The sequence below is a fragment of the Polypterus senegalus genome, chromosome 15 (genome assembly GCF_016835505.1).
Source record: "Polypterus senegalus isolate Bchr_013 chromosome 15, ASM1683550v1, whole genome shotgun sequence".
In the NCBI taxonomy this organism is placed as follows: domain Eukaryota; kingdom Metazoa; phylum Chordata; class Cladistia; order Polypteriformes; family Polypteridae; genus Polypterus; species Polypterus senegalus.
This window is the reverse complement of record NC_053168.1, coordinates 136,899,572-136,923,974: the sequence shown is the minus strand read 5'-3', so window position 1 is coordinate 136,923,974 and position 24,403 is coordinate 136,899,572. Positions and strand designations below refer to the sequence as shown.

The 24,403-nt window shown below is 42.8% G+C and overlaps 1 protein-coding gene across 2 annotated transcripts in view; it reads right to left on the bottom strand.

Annotated features, from left to right (window-relative positions):
• Window positions 1-22,313, bottom strand: part of kcng2 (potassium voltage-gated channel, subfamily G, member 2) — a 155,908-nt gene extending 133,595 nt beyond the window's left edge. For both annotated transcript variants that reach the window (XM_039736733.1, XM_039736724.1), the window contains exon 1: window positions 22,064-22,313. The gene's annotated coding sequence lies outside the window, so the exon portion shown is untranslated. The remainder of the gene's footprint in view (window positions 1-22,063) is intronic.
• Between the last annotated feature and the right edge of the window lie 2,090 nt (window positions 22,314-24,403).

Sequence of the window (24,403 nt, the reverse complement as noted above, 5' to 3'; positions counted from 1 at the left end):
GCATGGTGTCCCGTTTCGGTGTGATTCGGTGTGATCCGGTGCAGCCGGGATGCGCTTCGGCTTCCCGTGATCCCGTAACACACAGTCAACGCCCATTCACTAATTTCTTGAACCCTTCAATTTCCAAAAGTCGCTTATCCCAATCAAAGTCTCAAGGTTCATGGACACGCTAACCACACAATCACACGCACGTTTACCGGGGTCGACACCAAGCAGCCAAACGCGCACGTCTCTTTGATGTTAGGGGACACAGGAAGCTCGCATCGCGTTCAGTTTTTTAAAATAATGTAAACTCTCAACCATTTTTACATTGCGAAAACTAAACTGATTTCCGGACCAAAGCGGTGTTGTCCTTCCATTTTTGTTGTGTGAACGTAATTGCCAATGGGGGAAAAAAAAAATCAATAAATCAGGGAAACGTCCAAAGCGTTACAAAAGTGTCTTTTAATATATGAGCATTATGCCAACATTTACCAGTCCAGATGTCATCAATTAAAAGGCGTCGCTTTTAGGAAGAATAAATCACTTTCACTGCTTCTCAAGACTGAGCTCAACTCCCCAAACGGTAATATTATTAAGGCACTTGCTTACAGTAATATTTATAAATTACAGAACAGAAAGGAGATGACAGACACTGCCTTTTTGTACACTGCGCCTACAGTTTTCATAGTCTTATCATTTCAGTAATAATAATGGGGTGGCGGAGTATAGTAGCGCTGCAGCAAGGAGATCTGGATTCATGTCCGAGGATCTCCCTGCGCTTTCATGTTCTTCCCGTCTCTGTGTGGGTTTCTTCACAAAGTTCAAAGCCGAACAAGTTAGGTGGGGTAGCAATGCAAATACGGGGCCCTGAAGTGTCTACGTGTTCACCTGCGGCGTCGCTACCTTTAGCACTCAGGAAGGGTTTAGAGCCGGGCGGCGGTCCTCCTGAAGTTCTCTTGGGATCGAGTGTGTGTGTGTGAGTGAGAGAGAGAGAGAGAGAGAGAGAGATCGCCCAGTGATAGACTGCCGCCTTGTCCAGCAGTTACTCTTACCTTACACCCAATGATCACTGGGATACACTGCCCTGGATAAGCGGGTTAAGATAGTCGTTGGATGGATAATCCAAATAAAAATCAGACTAAACCCCCTTGGCTGCTTAGGGGTCAAGGCAGCCTCCGGGTTCAAATTCCACATCTGGAGACTGCTGGTTCTCCCTGTGTCTTTGTGTTTTTCTCTCAATATACCCAAAGATTTACTTTCAGGCGATGTGTAATTGGCCCCATGAAAGGGACTATATAGTGCCTTGCGTACGTGTATATTTATCGTAATGTTTGTTGTGATTCTTTGGATTGGCGAAGCTAAATTGGCCCTTGATGTCTCTGTGTCTTGTGATGGACTCTCTCGGTGTTGTTCATTTTTTGCATCTGGTGCTTACCCGGAAAAACTCCACTTTCCCTGGAACTCTGGATAAGCGGAGTTAGAAAGTTAAATAGATCAATGGATAATAATAACCAAAAAAAGGACAGGCGGGTAAGTGAAACTGGCTAGCATCCCGCCCAGGTGTTGTTCCTGCCTTGCACCCGATGCTTGCTAGGATGGGCTCCCGCTGCCTTGCCCTGGCGAAGCACGTTTTGAAGATGGATGGATGATATAATATGGGCGGCACGGTGGCGCAGTGGGTAGCGCTGCTGCCTCGCAGTTAGGAGACCCGTGTCTGTGGGTTTCCTCCCACAGTCCAAAGACATGCAGGTTAGGTGCATTGGCGATCCTAAATTGTCCCTACTGTGTGCTGGCCGGGGTTGGTTTCCTGCCTTGAGCCCTGCGCTGGGAATTGGCTCCAGTAGACCCCCTGACCCGGGGGGTTGGATAATATAATATTAATCTAATGGTTCTCAAATTATTGATATTTGATTGAAGGGTTAGAGAATGGGCGGGCAGTTCAATAATTAAAAGAAGGGGGAACTGCAACTCTGCCCTGGATAAGGGGTTAGGAAAATGGATGGTTAAAAATAACATCATAATGATAATGATATTATCATAATGATAATAAAAACAACAACAACATAGTGGCTTTCCCATGCTAAAAACACGTAAGACACTGTTAAAGCAGAATTTATATTGCAATAACGATAATTCTAAAACAAATGTTTTTTTCTCTATACTGTATTCCTTATTAACTTACTTGGGAATAAAAACATATTCTTCCTCAAATCAGCTCCCTTTTATTAGATTTTCTTTTCTTTTCCTGTTCTTCTCGGTGTTCTCTGCTGTTATTGTCAGAGTCAGCGAGGATGCAGCATTTTAAAGCTTGCAGGCGGTCCCGATGGTTCGTTTCTTAAGGGGACGTTGATTCATAAGCGACACGGCAAGTGAAGGTAATGCATCGGCGGAGCGGAGAAAATGGAAAGCAAAAATCACTCATCACAGGAAATGGACACTTTTCGATTGATTTTCCTAACTTAATTAGAGTAAGTCTTGATGGGAAATTAAGTTCCGGTCAATTTATAGGTATATAGCCTCTTTCAAATAAATTTTTTTATTGGGTCGTGCGATTCCTGATGGATTCGTTGCTTGACAAAGAACCATTTAAATCTGGCGAGGGGTTTTCTGCATACGACATTGGTTCTTTGGGCTTTGATGGGTCCATCCTCCCACCCCTCCATTTTCTAAACCTGCTTTTCCATTTAGGGGTTTTTGACTCGGTAGACATCGCGGGCAAGGCAGGAACAATCCCTGGACGGGGCGACAGCCCATCATAGAGAATACAATGGCGTGTGTGGCAAGGAGAGCCGACAGATTTGACACACAGATGTAATAATGAGGCGTTCACATGAAGCACCATTACAGTATAATCTTACAAACATCACACTGTAATGAATATAGTGCCTTTGACAAAGCACGAACCACGGGGACTGTGACACATTTGACCCCACAGATGTAATAAGGAGATACTCAAGCCAAGCACTATTGCAGGATGTGATGTTTCATCTCTTGTTTAAGGTTTGAGGCCGGGCTGTGTTATATTTATTATATTTCATATCATCATTAGGTTGCTGATCTTTATGAAGGTCTAGCCGGCTGCCTAACAGCATACTGACAGATCAAGAAAACCTGCATGAACTTAGCCTTTGTGAAGCAAGAGTACTTTTAAAATCAGGAGCCCAGTGGCATTTCATAAATATATTATCATATATTTATGGAAAATGTTACAGGTCTAAATAAATAAACAGCGTTTTTTTCTGGCTTCTTCATATGGATGGTTCTTTAAAATTCTTTTATGGAATCGCTCCGCTTCCAATTGGCGCCTTTGTCCCAATTAATAGGCACTAAATATTTAATTACAGGTAGTATAAAAAAAATAAAGCACCACATTCTTAAACCATACCAACAAAACTTCGTACTGCATTTAAAAACTCATATTTACATTTAATTGCTTAGTAGACACTTTTACCCAAAGCGACTTACAAAAGACATCAATATAATCTAGCAACGTCAGGTTGGCGGGCTATTTTGAACAACTGTGGCAGGACACGTTTGAAAAGTTGATCACCACAAGTGAGGAGCTGTAAAGTGATCATTTAATAATCAATATGACAAATATGCACATAGAATTAAAAATAATAAATCATTTGACAGACAGAAAGAGCAAAAGCTCTAAGAAACAAGAACACGCGTAGAGTGCCACGATATTTTCACGCGATGCTTTTTCCGAACCTGCCAACTCCACTTGTCCTCCACAGTCACGCCGCCCATCCTATTTCCCAGTGTTGGTGGTCATTTTTCCCCCCTCCGGACCCTCCGCTTGTCTTCCCAACTCCCGCAGAGGCGCATGTGAGGCGAGCGCGTCATAACAAGAGTGTGCGCGTGTGAGTGCGCGTGCTCGTGCGTGAGGCTGGCGCCCAGTCCACGTCAGGTACCCGAGTTGACACCGGATCCGTGTGACTCTCCGCCGGATAAACGGGTCAGAAGTGGGCGGCTGGACGCACATATTCATGTGGTTTTAAGTAAGACAATGAAGTATTATAAAAAGATCAATAAGACCGCACGGACGGAACTCACTGTACTAGAAATTTGATAAAAACAGGCTTCCCCTTAAGTGACTCTTCAGCCTTTAGTTCTTCAAATGGAACACCGAAGAGTGAATCGCTTTTGATGCTATGTAGTGTTGATAAATTTTACTGTTTAATAAATATCAGTGGACGGCACGGTGGCGCAGTGGTCCCGGGTCCTCCCTGCGTGGAGTTTGCATGTTCTCCCCGTGTTTGCGTGGGTTTCCTCCGGGCGCTAGTGTGTGCTTGGTGTTTGTGTGTGTCCTGCGGTGGGTTGGTACCCTGCCCAGGATTGGTTCCTGCCTTGTGCCCTGTGTTGGCTGGGATTGGCTCCAGCAGACCCCCGTGACCCTGTATTCGGATTCAGCGGGTTGGAAAATGGATGGATGGATGAATATCGGTTTTCAGAAGCTTTGACAAGCTTATTTCTTTACAGGAGTATTGGGAAGCCAGAGCCTACCTGCAAGCATTGGGCAAAAGGCAGGAACTGAAGCTCCACAGGAACCATCCATCCATCTTTGAACTCACTTAGTCCAGTTTAGGGTCCCCAAAGGAGGGAGCCTATCACAACAGCACGAATCGATCAGATTTAATTCTAAAGTCCCCCTAGTATGTGCTTTGTGACAGGCACTGTATACAGTAAAATAATGTGGCTAATCTTAATGAATACAGAGGTATACAAATGAAGCTCTATTACAGTATACTGTTATATCTGCTGTGTAAAATCTGTCAGATTTACTTCTGAAGTCTTCCTAGTATGTTCTTTGTGAAAGGCACTATATAAAATAGTGATTTGTAAAGTCAGATTATACTGTAATGGTGTTGATTTGTCTACATCTTTTTTCCAAAAAAAAAAAGCACCAGCCAGACTGGGACTTCAGAGTCAAACCCCTGAACAGACCTCAGCCCAGGCAGCCAGGACCCAAACTAAACACACAGGCATCCAGGCCTACTCAGGCCCAAAATGCAACACAGGCTTAATTAAAAAAAAAAAAAAAGGGGCAAAATACTCAAAAATGCTCTTCAAGGGAGAGGAAAACCACACACCTCTGGCTTTTAGGACAACACAACCAAGTTTCTTTATTTATAGAAACACTACAAAAATGTCAAGATACAGGAAAACAAGGACAAAAACGAGGCCAAAAGCGGTTTTGTGTTGATGACTAAGGAGATATACACACGGAGCACCATTACAGTATCCGCATACATCTGCTGTGTAAAAACGGCCAGATCTTCCTTTGAAGTCCTAATATGGGCTTTGTGAAAGGCACTGTATAAAATAAAGTGCGATTCATTTTAATTTGATCATATTTCTAACCCTTAAGACAAATTGCTTTATTGTGTATATATATTATATATATATATATATATATATATATATATATATATATATATATATATAGCACTTTTTACAAAGCACACGCTAGGATGACTTCAGGAGTAGATCTGACAGATTTTACACAACAGACGTTCAGAAGGAGCACATCAGTCAAGTGCAATTCGGCACAAAGCTACAAATATCAATCAGAGAGTCAAACTTTACTTTATAGATCACCTTTCTCAAGGCGCATTCTCACGTAAAGCATTTGAAAGCGCAAGAATATCATTTTCCAAACACTGAACTCTCTTTCTCCATTATGAAGTCCCCCTCTGGACAGGGTGCCAGTTGGTCTCAGGGCACACTCGCTCATACGATTTGCTAATTTGGCTGACACGCTCATCTTTATGGAGCGAGACACAGGGAGAACACGCCAGCTTCGTAAAACCAGTCATCGGGCGCAGATCTGATGCCACCTATGTATGGAGCTGTGAGGCTGGTGAGCGAACCACTGAGTCACAATGCCAAATGTCACTCCGTGCTTACAACAACAACATTTATTTCTATAGCATATTTTCATACAAATAATGTAGCTCAAAGTGCTTTACATGATGAAGAAAAGACAATGTAAGAATTAAAATAAGACAACACTAATTAACATAGAATAAGAGTATGGTCTGAAAGGACAGAAAAAAAATCTGTAGGGGTTCTGAGGCCACGGGACCACCCAGTCCCCTCTGGTCATTCTACCTAACATAAATGAAACAGTCCTCTTTGTATTCAGGGTACTCATGGAAGGACTTGATGATGATGGTCATGTAGACTTCTGGCTTTTAATCTATCAATGTAGGAACATCACAGTGCTTTGATTAGGTGGTGTTGGCACAGGTCGCCACCACAGAAAACCGGGAAAAGAAACAGAAGAGAGAGTAGGGGTTAGCATGGATTTTAGAGCCACCATGGAGAGTTATGATAATAAATTGAATATACAGAATATCAGGATTAAATTAAAATGAAGTTATGAGAAGGCCATGTTAAAGTAATGAGTTTTTAGCAGTTTACAATCAAATGTAAAAGAGAAATCAGCCACATTGGAGTTCATTTAAACAAGTCAAGGGCACGACTGAAGGTTTCAATCAGTCTGCACAAACCAAAAGCGTCAGGGTGTCACCCGTAACTTGTCGGCTCCGACACCTCACACCAGATCCCACCAGATCTCCTGCCTGCCGTTCGCCTCTTTGCCGTTTCTTTCCCTAATTCCCCTGCTTTTAAAATTGTATTTTTTTTTTTTTTAGAATGAGAAAAGGCCATTCAAAGTTGGTGCATTCATCTCCTGAAAGCTTCCCCTTAGGATATTATTATTTTATTATTTTTTTTTTTCCTTCAGAAAAGCCTCGACGTTGATTTGTTGTGACTCCAAGTGGCAAATTACTTAATGTATGCAATACCACTTTTCAGGCTGAAGTGCATTGTACTGCTTTGTGCTCAGATCCATTCTTTAGGAAATTTGCATTTGTATTTCATCATTCCATTTTAAACAGAGCCATTTAAAATCACAGAGGGCACCGAGTTATTTCTTTTATTACCTTCAGTTATTTGCACTAAATTCTCACATGCAAGTCATTTTTAAAAAGGCACAAGAAGCCGTTAAAGTTCATTGAATAATCAAATTAAATGATTCAATTATGCAGCTTTCCCTTTATTGCTAGAATGGCTACACGTGCAGTCACTGGCTGGGCCACCCGAGGTTCCGAGTAGATGTGGGCACCGCCGCCGCTGCCACGCTCCTTTACTTTTGTGACTTCCAGACTTGTTGTCAGGTGGCAACAGAAGATCAGCGTCTCGCTTCCCCTGCCAGGCGACTCCTACAGTCGGGTAACGTGTCCGGAGTTAACAAGTCATAAAGAGTTGGGTGGGCTGTCAGAAGAAACGGGAGGACATCCAAACAGGGCTCGGCAGGGCCGGATTTACACATTTCTACGCCCTAAGCCAAAGCAGACAATTCTGCAATTCAACAATGCGATTTATAATTTTCAGTTTACATATAAGCACTTAATACAACCTTTGATCCACATTATATTTTTAGTTCAAAACTACACTATCATACACGGGCGACACGGTGGCGCAATGGTGGCACTGCTGCCTCGCAATTAGGAGACCCGGGTTTGCTTCCCAGGTCCTCCCTGCGTGGAGTTTGCATGTTCTCCCCGTGTCTGCGTGGGTTTCCTCCCACAGTCCAAAGATGTGCAGGTGAGGTGCATTGGCGATCCTAAATTATCTTTAGTGTGTGTGCCCTGCTGGCACCCTGCCCGGGGTTTGTTTCCTGCCTTGCACCTTGTGTGGGCTGGGATTGGCTCCAGCAGACCCCCCATGACCCTGTGTTAGGATATAGCGGGTTGGATAATGACTGACTGACTGACTATCATATGCAATAGATAGTTGTGGGAATTAAAAATTATGGAATAAACCATTTGAATGCTATGCAAAAATAAATTAAGACTATAAATACTTGTTGTATTATTCAGGATTATTTGGAACTATAGATGGTGCACCGAACAAATGATCAGCTGATACGAAAGAAGTAATCAAAATTTTAAATAATAATTCATTATTTTACTAAATTATTATTTTTATTAAAAAATAAATTTAAAAGAACTGCTTCAAAACCAGTTTAAAAATGTAAAAATAATTAACCAAATTAGCCTATATAACCCATACATGGTACGACGATTACTTCTTTGGTTAGTTCAAATTATTCACCCAGATGGCGTATTCGATACGAAAAACAGCAAAGAAAATTGGCATAAAATGCAAAAGATTTACATCGATTCTCATCTGACATTACAGAATTTTAATGAAATCTTTTGCATTTTGTGTCAAACTTGCATTACACCACATTCAATGATGCTGCATAAACAAGCCATAAGTTGTGTATGTTTCCATCCATCCATCTATCACCCAACCCACTATATCCTAACTACAGGGTGGTCACGGGGGTCTGCTGGAGCCAATCCCAGCCAACACAGGGTGCAAGGCAGGAAACAAACCCCAGGCGGGGTGTCAGCCCACCGCAGTGTGTGTTTCATGTTTTGTAATAAAAATCTCAGGGCCCCCCCCTTATAACTTGGCGAACACCCCTATCAACTTTTTCTGCTTACAGCTTTCATCCCTGAGTATACTAAACAATATATAAAAGTAGTAACGATATAGTTTATGTACCTATCAGTAGATATGTACGTAGAAGTCAAGCGATACGAGCGTAATGAATCACTATTGTAACGGCAAGTCTGGAATTTTCCTTTAACACGTAGTTTACACCGAGTGTGTGACAGAGAAATAGCAAATGCTTTGTGTCTGGGACTGAGCAAAACCGCGCAAGCTGTAGAGATGGGCAACGTAAATGTACCGCTCAATTTAGTTCATGTATATGGATGTTAGTTTAAAAAACAGCATTTTATATGGCCTTTTCAAAATAATACTGAAAAATCTGTTAATATTTCATTGCTATTTCTTCTGTATATACGCCCCCCCAACTGCTGCGCCCTAGGTCATTGCTTAGGTTGGCCTTATGGGAAATCTGACCCTGGGGCTCGGTCAAACCAATTATTACTGGATACTTGACTGACACCTTTCACCCTGACCATAGAGCCGACTCGTTTTCTTCACTTCATCTATTTAATATACCATAGGGAGGAGGCTGTGGCAGCTGCTCATCCTCTGCAATACAGGGATTCGTATCGAACGCTTTAAGAAGAAACACTAAAAGCCCGTTATTGTAACATGGCTTTCTCATCACTTCATTTTAGTGTAACTCTGATATTCTACATATGCATTGAATTATTGTTTTCTTCATGGCTCCCCAATCCATTCTAACCCCTACTTTCTCTGCTGTTCTCCTTCTGGTTTTCTGTGGTGCCCGTCTGTGCCACCACCATCTGATCAGGGCACCATGCAGTCCCTACATTGGTGGATTGAAGGCCAGAAAACATGCTATAGAAATAAATGTTGTGGTTCTTATTGAGATGAGACACTCTGTTCTTCTACCTCAGACTGTTAAGTCCTCAAGGGTTCCCAAGCACATTATAGGATAAGTTTGACATCCTTCCTCCAAGTCAAAGTTATTTCTTCACCAACATGGCAGACGAGCATTGACCACATGTAAATGTGTTTTAAAGTGTAGTGTTTTTTATAGATCCGCACTGGGGCTTTACATTGGAGGACATGGTATATGGAGAAAAAGCTTAAAAACTTACCAAACACATCCTTTTCTCAAGCCAAGATTGTTGTTGAGTACTGATCCGTGCCTTGCAAATACACACAGACATTGTAAAATAGTTTATATGTCATTTTTAACAAAAAACACCAATATTGTGAGATTCAGACAGTTTAGAAGAAGACCAGCCGTGCAGGAGAGCTCACCAATTGTCTTCTTCTGCAATGGCCTTTCACCCTAGTGGTAGGCAATACATTGCACCAGGAATATGCGATAACAATGACTATTTCCAGATCCCTTTTGTCATCAAAAACATGTGTAAGAAACAGAGGGAATGTTTTCGTATATCGAAACTTTTGCCTCTTACTTGCTAAGTTTTTAAGCTTTTAATTTTCCATTCATTTTCCATGCCCTGTAGCCTCCATTGCAAAGCTCCTGTGCAGGACAAAATATATATTTGTTTAATTTATCAAAAACGCTTAACTTTATAATGCAGTTTCATACAGCAAATGCACATATACAGTGTTTGTGAAGAAGTAAGTTTGAATTTAAAAAAAAAAAAAAAAACTGAACTTGTCCTTTCAGTCCCAAAAATCTCCAAACATGCCCAGTAGAAGGAGATATTACCGTCCAAACAGACCAGGTATTTCTGGTGACAATGCGCTTTGAATTCGACTCAAACTTGAGTTTTTTGGGTCAGGTTTGCTCACTTTTCTGGCTTCAGACCCTCTCGTTTGGTTGCCTTTAGTAGGATTTTGATTTCACATTCTCAGTTTTGTTGACTTTTTGACTATGGCTAATTTTCTGATTTTGTCGTCACCCAGTGCAGTCTCTACAATGAGACTGAAACAAAACTATAGAAGAATAATCCAAAAATGAAGCAACATTGTCCTAAATAGACAGATGATAACGTAACAGATAAATAGACAAAAAGGGCACTTTATAATGAATAGGGAGAGATTTAAGGCAGGGTGACAGGGTGGCGCGGTGGGTAGCACTGCTGAATCGCAGTTAGGAGACCCGGGTTCGCTTCCCGGGTCCTCCGTGCGTGGAGTTTGCATGTTCTCCCAGTGTCTGTGTCGGTTTCCCCCGGGTACTCCGGTTTCCTCCCACAGTCCAAAGCCATGCAGGTTAAGGTGCATTGGCGATCCTAAATTGTGCTTGGTGTGGGTGTGGCGCCCTACCTGGGTTTGGTTCCTGCCTTGTGCCCTGTGTTGGCTGGGATTGGCTCCAGCAGACCACCGTGACCCTATAGTTAGGATATAGTGGGTTGGATAATTGATGGATGGAGACTTAAGGCAACATGCAATAGATGTGTAGGGGAAAGTACAGAGAATAGATGGATAGGAAAGACACTATACAAGAGATGTCTATCTATATATATCTACATATAGTCACACTGTATGTATATGTGTGTATTGTAGATAGTTAAAACCTGAAAAGGCACTATACAATACATAGATAAGTATTTAAGTATGACAGTACTAATAAATGACTTTGACTTTTGAAAATAGATATGAAAGGCATTGATAAGCCCGACAGAGCAATACACATAAAAGGCACTATATAACAGACATAAAAGGCACTATAGACAAATAGATATGAAAGGTGCTATATAAAACAGACAAGCAGAATTGCAAAGACCAAGCAAGAGAATGGGAAAGCCATAACATAAATAACATGCATTATTATTATTATAGCATACAATAGAAGTGTTGGTGGCTCAGTGTTGTTAAAGCAGCCATATAATAGATACGTAGACATGAAGGGCACCATATAATTAATATATACATAGATATTTAAGGCACCATAAAATAGGTATACAGTATATGTAAAACACTATATAATAGCTGATTATGAAAGACACTGTATGAGTTATATACAGATATTGTAGAGAGATAAAACAAAAAAGACATTATATAAAAATAGACCAGTGTTAAAGGCATAATATAATACATAGATATATATTTAATAGACTATAAAACAGATATGAAAGAAAGTACTCAGATATGAAAAGCACTATATAACAGATAAAAAGGCATTATATAAGAAAAATAAATCAAATTAAGTCACTATATAACAGATAGATCAATGCATATGAAAGGCACTATATACAGTAACGGGTAGACAGGAGGCCACACATCACGACACCCAATAGCAGTGTTGGTCCCAGTTTCAAATCCCATGCCAGGCCGTGGTCCGTGTGGACTTTGGATGTTCCCCCCATGTTCAAGCGACTCTGACGTCGATCCCACATACTAAGGACACGCGTCTTTGACTGATTTATGATCCTGTAGTTGCCTGATCAAGCTCTGCCGCTGAATGGCGTCCCAGCCACGTGCGATTCCTGCCTCGAGACCAGAACTGGACTCTGCCCGTTTCATAATGTTACGTTACTCCAGTTGCAGTTTGTCATCTTCAAAGGCTGATGCTGCCCGATCACCTCATTGTCCAAGCAGTGTCCCAGAGTCAGGCTGGAGAGTGGAGCCCAAAACTTCTCTCCCAGAAAATGAAACTAATAAGGAATGGTGGACCCACTGTGTCAAGTTACTTGCACAAATGTTATTTCTGGGAATAGGAAGCTTAAGATGATTTTATAAATGGGGGGGGTGGGGGGGCCTGTTCCAGTGATGACGTCCTTATGAACAGGAAGGCAGGAAGGGTGGTAAAGGTTTTAGACTTCAAACCCTGAGGTTGTGAGTTCCCATCCCACCACTGACACTGCGTCACACTGAGCAGGTCACTTCACCTGCCTGTGCTCCAGTTGGTAAAGCAAAAGAAATGAAACCAATCGCGCATTAAATGTTGTAAACTGCCAAATTAAAAAATAAAGAGCATTGGGGAGGCAGAAGCTGTTGAAAGGCGCTATACGAAGCACAGACTGCTGTTTAGTTTTCCTTGTGTGACAGAAAATGCAGAGGCAGCGTGGGGGTTGGTGTGTTCTCTTATTCTGACGAATGAGATTTTAATTTTTTTTTTTTTCTGGTTATTTTTTTTCAGGACTTGAAATCATCGAGCACATGGAATAAAGTTGCTCTCGGCTCTTAGACATCTGTGTATGAGTAAATGATGACAGGCACACATCCATTAAAATGCTGCAAAATGCACATTCAGTGACTTTGAAGTGCTTAAGCAGAAATCAAGGCGTGAAATGTGTTTACCACACGCAACCGCAGCGCAGCTGGTCACCCAAGTCATTTATCCAAAACCGTTATTACTTTAGAATTTTAAATTCTCAGCGCTTCTTAATGCAGGGGTTTTTTTTGGGGGGTTTTCATGTGGGGTATTGTGTGGAACCTAATCTGGCAGCATAGAAAGCTAAAAAGTCCAAAGAGCTTCCAGTTTGGAATGGCGGATTTGTTTAATGGGGTACGGGGTTCAAACCCAAGACGATAAACTGATAGATGTGAAAGGCACTATATACATATGACAGATGTGAAAGGCACTATACAGAGATATAGATGGATCTTTATTTGTCCCCCAGAGGGAAATTTAGCTTTTTGGCATTAGATCTGCACGTTGGCAGCACTAACCTCTGCACCACCCTAGCAGTGTATACCAGATGTATTTACTTGATAGTCTCTTAAATGCCCGAATATGCACATTTACTTTACGTGCGGGTTTGACTGCTCTGCTTCCTTAACCTCTCAAAGTCTTCACTGTCCTCCTCTTTCTTCTTTGAGGGGCTTCTGCCCAATTTCCTTCCACATCCTGAAACACGTGCAACTTAACAGGAGCCCCCGAAGTGCAACCAGCAGAAAATTAAAACAAGCACCAGGCTAAAACCATGAGAAGTGGCAGCACAACTTCACCCCTCTAATGGTGCCAACCCTGCCAATGCAGTGCGCGTCACCCCAAATCTGTGGGTGGCCCGTTTATACTTTGTGTGTCAGCATAATCGGTGTCTGTGACCACATGCCTCCAGATTTTTGCGTGGCCTTTGGCAGTTGTTGTAATGGTGGTGGCAGCATCACGCTGTGGGGGTCCTTCTCAGCAGCAGGGACATGGGGACCAATGAGAAACGAGTGAAGGATGAATGCAGACAAATGCTGAGGGGTCCTGCTCCAGCGTGCATGCCCCCTCAGACCGAAGCGATGGTTCACCTTTCAGTACAACAACGACCCGAGTCATACAGTCAGGACGAGGCTGGAGTGGCTTCAGGACAAATCAGAGAGTCCTTGAGGGGCACAGCCCAGACCTGAAGATAGCCGTTTCCAGACGCTTCCCATCCAATCTAACGGTCGCCCACGTAACACCAGGCTGTGGCAGGTAGTGGGTCATTTCCGGAGGGTGGGACAGGACTACGCGACTGCCTGGGGTGTTGCCAACCAGAATCTTGAGCTGTTTCGTCATGTGGTGGGAGCAGCAACATGCTGTACCGGTGCAATGCTTCCCAACCTGAGCTGGCCTTAAAGTCAAAAGGACACCCCACAAAAACAGAATGAAGAACCACAAGACGAATCAAAGGTTGTTTCCTTGCTTATACAAACATGGGTAACGAGATGAGCGATGTACCAGTATTTAACATGGTGAACAGAGGATATTACACGTTGTGCCATGTGACAGCGCTCCCCTGGCAGCCAGCTGGCATCTAGACAACCCGGCAACCAAAATAGTGCGGCGTGCAACAAACAACGAAATAGTGATGTGCACAAAACTACAATTAAAAGGTTTAACCACAACACTCCCTTATCTACAGGGGCACTCTAATCCTTTTCCAGCGGAGAACCAGAACCTCAGAGCTGGAGGTGCCGATCCTTCCTTCTGACCGCTTCACACTCGGCTATAAAGATCACCTACAGTGTATAATTACATCTTGTCTCTATAAAATGTTCTTTGTGGGTGGAGCTCAAAGGGGCGGGGCCACCCTGTCATCACTGCTTCTGAACCTTCTCTCCGACTACACAAGTGAACGGAGAAGGCTCGGGAGCAGGAGATCATTCATTTATCGTGGTGTTCAGCGAGTATTGTGTTTTCTGTGATGGATTTTCAGAATTTTTTTTCTTGTGCTTTTTTTTGAAGGATTCAGATTTTTGGGATTTGTTTTGGGAGTCTTTTTGCTCTTTTATTTTTTGTATTACACTCAATTCTCTAAATTTCTCTCAGAAGCGGAAACCGTGGATATTGTAGTATTTATCATATTGGTAAAAATGGGGCGAGGTTCCGGTGAGAGGTCTGATTTGCTGGTGTTCACAAGGCAGGAGATCAGGGAACTCATTGACCCTCTACATTCACCCCTTGAGGCTCGGTAATGATCCCCATTATGAGATTTTCTTCTTCTATAGTCAAGTCTGATCATCTTCCAGTTGCACTGCACTAAGCTATTTATCCGATTTAGCGACGAGCGGTGTGTACAAAGGGCAGTGCGAGATTATGACCCACACTTATTGGGAATTCTTTGTTTATAAAGGAACAATTGCAAGGTGCGGTCCCCATGAAGAATGGGGTTCAATGGCTTCCCCAGAGTAGACACACTTTGATGTATTCAGTGTAGTGTGTGCGCGGCTCCGGGCATCACGGACCTGCCATTGGTCAATTTCACATTTCACTACTTTGTAGGAATTTTTCTTTCCTGCTCTGCAGGGCCATGAATAGGTGGGAGTAGGCCATTGGTGTCCCAAAATGGTCCGTGTACTTTTTGATATTTGAAATTTCGTTTCAGAAAATATCATATCATTTAAAAAAAAAGAGACACTGATTTGATTTTCAACTTAAAAAGGGAAAAATGAAAAACGCAAAAGTTACTTTTTTCCTTTTGTTCTTTCGCACATCAGAAAAGAAAAATGCAAGAAATGAGAACGAGAGAACACCCTGTATTTATTTTGTCTGAACCGGAAGTTTTTGTAGGTCAACAAGCTGGTCAGGTAATGCGCCACTTGCAGCAAACACTGGTCACTGGTGTGCAGACTGGACCACCATCATGACGTTGGAACAGTCCTCAGACGTCATTTTAGAGATGGCAAGACAAGGCCTGTCATCGAAAATGATATCTAAATGTCGGTCATATGAACACGCAGAAGCGAAAGGGATTTCTGCGAGAAACGTTAGAAGGTTTTGCGCTGAGCAAATCTCGGGCCGTCGACTCCGACACACATTTGGTGATAAAGGTGACAAACTTCAAGGCCGTCGATCGATGTGTTGTGAGGACTGTTCGCACGTGTCAACAAACATTGCACGGAAGGAATACTGCTTCCGGCATCAGACAACGAAAATGCGTCTGTTTTGTTGTTTTTGAGCTATTACACTTTCGTTATTTGAATCACAAATAAATCTATTAAAGTGTGTGTCATTTTAAGTTTATGACTGCTATTTGTTACCATAGAATTAAAAAAATACCTTATTTTCCCGCACTTTATTCTTTAATCAAAAATCAAAATCTGAAAATTCCTTTCATTTTCGCTTCTTGCAGTGGGTAGCGCTGCTGCCTCGCAGTTAGGAGACAAGGGTTTGCTTCCCAGGTCCTCCCTGCGTGGAGTTTGCATGTTCTCGCCGTGTCTGCCGTGGGTTTCCTCCCACAGTCCAAAAACATGCCAGTTAGGTGCATTGGCGATCCTATTGGCGATCCTAAATTGCCCCTGGTGTGTGCTTGGTGTGTGTGCCCAGTGGTGGGCTGGCACCCTGCCCAGGGTTTGTTTCCTGCCTTGCGCCCTTTGTTTGCTGGGATTGGCTCCAGCGGACCCCCGTGACCCTGTAGTTAGGATATACACGGACCCGAAATGAGTAGCACTTTTATAATAAGCGAGAAGCAAATCTGTAGGAACAGAATCTGCAGAATGGAAGGGTTTACTGTATCTACTCTTCAATGAAGACATCTTCTCTCTGCCCGTTTAGTTCAAGCCAAGGGTTTACGGTCATCCCTCCTCTTGTGGGTATTTTGTCATGTTTCTGCTGTATTTCTACGTGTTTGGTCAGCTCCCCACTTTTGGGGTCTGCTCCAGTTGGAGCCAGCGGGTGGTAGTAGAGTCGAGTTCAGGTGACCCTCTACTGGGCAGATCAGACCATAATGAGGGACAGACTTCCTCCACCCCTCATGGCTGAAGTCTAGTTATGCAAATCGATTGGCGATCTCGGGATGCCTCAGACATACAGGATTCACTACAACCATAAAGGGCTTACAAGGAGGAGAAACGTCAGGGGAGCTGTACCATTAGGTCTCTCGAGTGGAGTAAAGCCGACTCGCCGACCCCTCATATCGATAGCAGACCCTGAAGTGTGAATCTGTGCAGTGACATCCTCCAGTTACTCATCCCTGCAGATGTCTGCACGTGTTACATCAAAATAATAACGGAGCCTTCACTGATGCCACAGGCCCACAAGCTTGTTGATGAAATAAAATAAACGAGATTCAGTGTACTCCACCGGTCAGGGAACATGAGCCACTCTGTAACCTGCTGTCCGGTGACACAGCCAGGGGATGCACGAGCAGAGGGACGCGTTTCAGTTCTGGTAGCGCACTGTACATGTGTCTGGGCCCCTCCACATCATTATTACATTCTCCTGCTGTGTGAAGGCGGCCGACTGTACGAAAAATCAATGAATCAGCTCTGTGGCTGCTCCTTAAAGGAACGGACGGCTTCGAGCGACTGGTTAAGATTCTGCACAAGTAAACAGCAGCTTGTCGAAAAAGCGAAGGAGGCGGTTTTACCCTCCAAGTATTCCTTGTACGCAGCGTGAAAAACAAAATAAAAAATTGATGTCTTCTTCTGCAAGTCATGTTTGAATAATGACCGACAGGATAAGGATGTGGTCCAAACAGAACTATTTATAGGACATACTTAACTGTCTTTGAAACCTCCCTTATACTTAGTCTTTTTTATTTTTGACATTCAGTAAGAAATATTCATGAAAAAACGGAGCAGGGTCACAGATATGCTGGAGCCAATCCCAGCAAGCATTGGGCGCAAGGCAGGAACAAACCGGCAAATCACTAAGAGAAAGACACTCGCAATGGGGTCAGTCTAGCATCACTGATCCGCCTAAACTTCATGTTGTGACCACAAGGGGGCGCCGCCAAGCCTCAAACTCAAAACACAGTAATACCCGGCACACTTTTAGGGGAAAATAAATATTGATTTATGCAAAGCACATTTCCGACAATCACCTCTCCAATACCAGATGCACAATACACAAAAACAAACAAATTCTGTATGTTGCCCGCTGCCTCCTGACTCGCGCCCTTTTGTTCTGGACGCGGAACTGCTTCCGGTGCTGTGCCGCGTCTTCACATAAAGAAACAACTTAAATTAGTTAATAAATCAATGAATGAAGTATGAGTTATATCAGCTGCTCAGACACAGAACACACACATCAAGCAATTAATATATGGAGTTATTTATCATATCTGCTCTACTGACACAGAACATACACATCATTCAAATCAGTCAATTTATTTATTAATTAAAATGTATTTAGTATATCACATCCAGTGATGCAGATCTTTCCCATGAAGGCTGTGACCAATCAATTAATCAGTTAATTACATCGATTAATCATTTATTTATTCATTTACTTATCAGCTTCACTGATGCAGAACATACAAATCATATAACCAATTAATGAAGTCAATCAATAAATTAATTTATTTATTATTGCATTAGCCTGAATATTACACATACAAAACAATCAATTGATTGAATCCATATTTTTATTAATTTATGAAAATCAGTTCCACTGAAGCATATCTTGCTCATGCAGGGTAGGATCCATTAATCAATAAAATTTAGTTAGTTTATATTATTGATCGATTGATTGAATCAGCTCCACTGATACAGAACACATAAATCAGCCCATCCAATCATTTAACTAATCAAAAATAAAATTAGTTGTCAGTCAGTCATTTTCCAACCCGCTATACCCTAACACAGGGTCACGGGGGTCTGCTGGAGCCAATCCCAGCCAGCACAGGGCGCAAGGAAGGGACAAATCCCGGGCAGGGCGCCACATAGTCATAGAATTACTAGACGCCGCATGACCAGCATCATCGTACGTCAACGTCGCCGCCATATTGCGAGTGGCACTCCTGTGTAGTGAAGTAGTTAATAATGTGCTGCTTGGGATTTTACAAATCGCTGTACGAACCAAACCAGATCCCGGGGGTGGGTGCCTTTGATTACATTTCATAGGTAAGGCTGAACATTTGTTTTGATTATATTTGGCCATTAGAAAATCCAGTTTTATAATCTTAGCACCCAAGGTCACCTTACAATAAAATTAAACAACATTAGTGAAATTAAAACAAGAGAATGAAATCAAAAAGCAATAATTAGCAAACAAACAAACATAATTGGCAGTAACAGTGCAAAATTCACAATTGGTATGCCAGTTTGAAAAGATACGTTTCGGGGGCAGTTTTAAAATGTGTTAGTGAATCGAGCTGACGAATACGAGAGGGAAGAGAATTCCCGAGTTGAGGAGCACAATGAGAGACACTCGAGCTCCCAGAGTACGGAGTCTGACGTGTGGTACAGAAAGTCGAGCTGCAGATGAGGATCTGAGTGAGCGAGATGAGTGTCAGTCTGGAGGAGATCAGGGAGGTTGTGGAGAGTTTTAAATGTTAAGAGCGGTATTGTGTATTGCATTCTGTATAGTGAACAGGGAGCCAGTGAAGTTGAGAGAGAATCGGTGTGATATGTTCAGTGGGTTTAGAACAGCAGGTTATTATCCTGGCAGCAGAATTTTGAAGAAGTTGTAAGCGACGGATACGTTTTTGTAGGATGCCAGATAGAATAGCATTACAGTAGTCTGGTGAGGTGACTCGGGCATTAGCCAATACTTCACTACTGTGTTGCGTAAGAACAGGACGAAGTCTAGAAATGCTTCGGAGATGGAAGGCAGTCCGAGAAATGTTACTTATATGGAAGGAATTATTTAATAATTGCCATTATTAGTGTATAAATGGATATAAATAATTGCATGTAAACGATTCGCCAAAACCTGTTGAATCTAAACGACACTGTTTTAAACGTTATTGTTTTTTCATCAGAAAACCCGGTTTCCACGTCTGCCTGTATTAGGTTAAATGACACTTTTGCCACTCGCAATAGGACGTATGGTGTCGACTGGGCAACACAGTGAATGCGGCGTCTATCTATATATGTCTATGGGGCGCCAGCCCACCGCAGGACACACACACACACACACACACACACACACAGGACAATTTACCGGAGCAGATATGGGGAGAACATGCAAACTCCACGCAGGGAACACCCGGGTAGCGACCCCCAGGTCTCCTAACTGCAAGGCAGCAGCTATACCCACTGCGTCACCCTAAATCAATTACGTAATTTATTTAGTTAATTATATCTGCCTCACTGTGGCAGATATCGTCCACGATGGGCGGGGCCAGTCAATCAGTAAGCCAACCGCTGGCCTGTCAATTCGAGCTCTCAGTGCTCAGGCGCTCGCCGCGTTTCTTATTCAGTTTCTCCAACATGGCCTCAGGCCATTTTTTTTTTTTTTTGCCTCACATATCATTCATCAGTTCGGTTTCCACATCCATTTTCCAGTTTTCATTTCTTGATCTGGGGGATGGTCGTTGCCTTCACTCTCCACAGTCCCAGGTTGAACACTTTGTCTGGACACCCGTCTGTGTGGCACCTTCCTGTTCTCCCTGCGCCCCTGTGGGTTTCTCTTCAGGTATTTCAGTTTTACTTACAAAGATACCAGCGTCAGTTTAATTGACACCTGTGGTTTGCAGAGGTGTGTGTGCGCAGCGATGGATATTCTGAAATGTGAAGGGAAAAAAAAAAACCCTGTAGGATACAATTTGCCAGGAACACAGGCTGCATGTACAGAACCCCTAGTGCTGTGTTTTCTGAATGCCCAATTAAAATGCCCTTCTGGACGCCATTGTCTTTCACATCAACCTCATTTATTTTTTTCTCCGTGACGCTCTCTTTCTAGCCCTGATCATTCCAGTCATTACTCCCACGATCAGGACAACTCCTAAATCGCGGTATTCGGGATCCCCCGAGTCTGTAAAGCGAGCCACACACCAAGCGGCGCCTTTTGAGCAGCCCCATCTCGATTGCGTTCATGCTGAAATGGGCGACCCGAATGGCAGCCGGGCACCTCCGCGAGGACGTGGCCTGCTGATGGCACTTGGCGTCCTGAAAGAAAACTGACCCACTTTTTACATGCGGGAGTTTCAGTTCACCGGCATTTACAGTGCAAATGTCTGCCTCTATTGCCTTATATAGTGCCTTACACAGAGCACAGCACGGCCTGGCATTGGCACTGCCAATCCACTTGTTAGAGCTTTGTGCTTGACGTCACTAACACCTACGGTACAGATGTCAGTCTTGGATACCGAATGAACCGGTCAATCTGCTGGTTTAAAAAGTACTTTCATAGCTTATCGTGAAGGGATCAATGAATAAATGGGCTGATCAATCCGTTACTTCAAATGTATCTTAGAACTGATCCTGAATAGATGAATGTATCACGGAGTTAAACGGTATCTTACGTTCACAGACCATTATAAAAGATGATCAAAGAATGAACAAAATGGACGAGTTGGTCAATCAATTGATCATTTAATTGAAAAAATTCTTACTTCACAACTCATCATGAAGGCGATGAACGAATGAATGAGTCCACCTCTCAGTTAGTTAAAATGTATCTTAGTTTTAGAACTTCTCATGAAAAAAATGAATGAATAATCTATCAGTATAGTTAAACAGTTTCTTACGTTCACAGATTATGAAGGGAATGAATGAACTGGCCAATCATTGTGTCAGTTAGTTAAAAAGTATGTTAACTTTCTTGGCTTATCATGAAGGACATACATACATACATACATACATACATACATACATAAATAAATGGTGGGAGCATGCACTGATACACCACGTTGCCGCATCTACCACGAGACTGGCCACCTCAAGATCCCAAATTAGCAATAAATCAGTTCGTTATAAAGTCTCTTACTTTCAGTTTTTCACGCATATGATGAGTGAATGAATAAATCAATGAGTAAATGACAAAAACAAGTAATTAGTTAAAACGGCAAGTTACAGCTTATCATTAAGTGGATCAAGGAATGGATGAATGAACCAACGAATGAAGGAATCAGACTAAAAATCAACCAATCAATTAATCTGTAGCCATTGCGGGGTCGTTAAGATTCACAGCCCTCAAAGATGGCGCTTTGTTAAATTATTTTATTACGGGGAACCCAGGAACACAACCTGCCTTGACCCGGCACGCACACATTCACACACATACAGTTACACCGATAAACAGGGGAAAAGAATCAATAATAAAGTATAGATTAAGCAAATAAAGAAGGGAACACCAATTAGAAAACAAACAGCTCGTACGCAAACGCCTTCCAAAATTCCCCGACGGCGACAACACCGCACAAACGAAACCGAACGAAACATCGGGCGATAAGCAATTAACACCTACGACAAAGTCCAAACACAGTCTAGTAAAGCAGGTACAGACCACTACAGACCGTGAACATCCCCCTTAATGAAACGTAAAGTTTTGCCCTACCAGATTCCAGTTGTGGCGTGATTGGGAGGGCGCAAACAAGACGAAATCCCACGGGGAAGCAGGCACAGGACAAGCCCAAACATCCAGATAGACACTGTAATCCACGGTGGTTGTCGTTGCAGTAATCCAGTAGAGTGTGTGGTGAGTAGTACCGAATTCATATCCAAATGATCGCATTCCCTTCAGCATCTTTTTGGCTCCTTTTTTTAAAGAGTGCGCCCAATTCCCAGCACTCTGAAGCTACCCAATGGTGTAATATTACCGGGGATTCTGGGAGTTGTAGGACATTTAAGTAGCGCGCCTACAAATCTCTCAGTTAATTAACGGGGATTCTACTCTCACAGTTTATCATTGATTGAGTTTAGTGAATGAACGGATTATTATGGACGGACTGGCCAATCAGCTAGTTAAACCGCCACTCTCACTCTTTCCCTCAGTTTCTCTTTTCTTTCAGTCGTTCATTCTCTTGGACATTTCTATTCATTTTTTTATTTTTCTTCATACGTTATCCATTCATCCATTTATTAAATTTCCTTTTTAAGTCACATTCCTTTTATGTGAATAAATGTGTCTGTTATTCAGCTTTCATTTATTCATTCCTTTTTTTTTTCATTGTTCATACATTTGTTCGAGGTACATTTCCATTCATTCACTTTCCTAATCTGCTTATTCCAGTACAAGATGATGGGACACTGCAGTGATTTTTTTTTTCTGCGATTGGAAACATAAATCCATATACGTACATACATCCATCCATTTTCTAACCCGCTGAATCCGAATACAGGGTCACGGGGGTCTGCCGGAGCCAATCCCAGCCAACACAGGGCACAAGGCAGGAACCAATCCTGGGCAGGGTGCCATCCCACCGCAGGACACACACAAACACACCAAGCGCCAATTTAGAATTGCTAATCCACCTAACCTGCATGTCTTTGGATTGTGGGAGGAAACCGGAGCGCCCGGAGAAAACCCACGCAGACACGGGGAGAACATGCAAACTCTACGCAGGGAGGACCCAGGAAGCGAACCCGGGTCTCCTAACTGCGAGGCAGCAGCGCTACCACTGCGCCACCGGGCCGCCCATATACGTACATAACACGGAAAAATATGAAAAACACAAAGAACACGAGGCTCACTGACTATGACCAGGGCTGGATGTGCAGTGTCACGGATGTCAGTGGCAGCACAAGGGCACGGAGTAATGTTCAGGGGTTAGACGGGCATCAGCATGACAGGATGAGGACATATAAAGCTGAACCCTGGCATAGGACAAAGCCTACAGGTAGTTGTGGACTAGCTGACAAGGAGTGATCCTCTTTTGTGTCCTGGAACCTCTTTATGATGGTCTTCTGGAGGTCTCACACAAATTGCATCACTCACATGACACCCACACACACACATACATACAATACAATTTATTTTTTAGAGCCCAAAATCACACAAGAAGTACCGCAATGGGCTTCAACAGGACCCTGCCTCTTGACAGCCCCCTAGCCTTGACTCTCTAAGAAGACGAGGGAAAAACCCCCCAAAAAAACCCATATAGGAAAAAAAAATGGAAGAAACCTTGGAAAAGGCAGTTCAAAAAGAGACCCCATTCCAGGTAGGCTGGGCATGCAGTGGGTGTCAAAAAGAAGGAGGTCAATACAATGCAATACAATACACAGAACAGAACAAATCCTCAATACAGTATAAAAATAAAAATATTACAAGTCCTGAGCAGAATTTAACAGTAGATGATATCCCATAATATGATTTGGATTTGTTTAGAGGCCTGGAGACCTTGGCCATCAAGCTGCCTCCCCCTATTGGCCATTCCACAGCTGAGCCAGCCAATCCGATGAAAGGACCTCTCTACCCGACGATTCCTGTGATCCTCCATCAGGGATGACTTTACCTTAGGCAGGCAAAATAACTTGGCAGGTGGGCAGTGGCACCAAATGCCACATTTGAGTACTGAGATGAGAAACAGAATAGGTGAGGGTGAGTAACAAATACTAACCATCATGTTACTTATGTTTTAGTGCTAATGACTGACAACAGAGATGAAGTCTGTACAGTTAATCAGCAGCTCTAGTCAGGGTGAGCTAAACTGAAGTCGTGAGAGTTAAAAGCTGAGACCGAAGGGGCATCTCTTATAGTAGAAGGCAGATCACCCCACAGTTTAAGGACCCCCTGTAACCAAAACCTCAACCTCCCACTGTTATTTTATTAATCCTTGGAATCGTAAGCCGACTGGCATCTTAAGATCATAATGTATGTTCCGGTTTGTAAGTCATGATAAGTTCAGACAAGTAAACTGGACCTCGGCCATTTAATGCTTTATATGTTAAAAGGAGG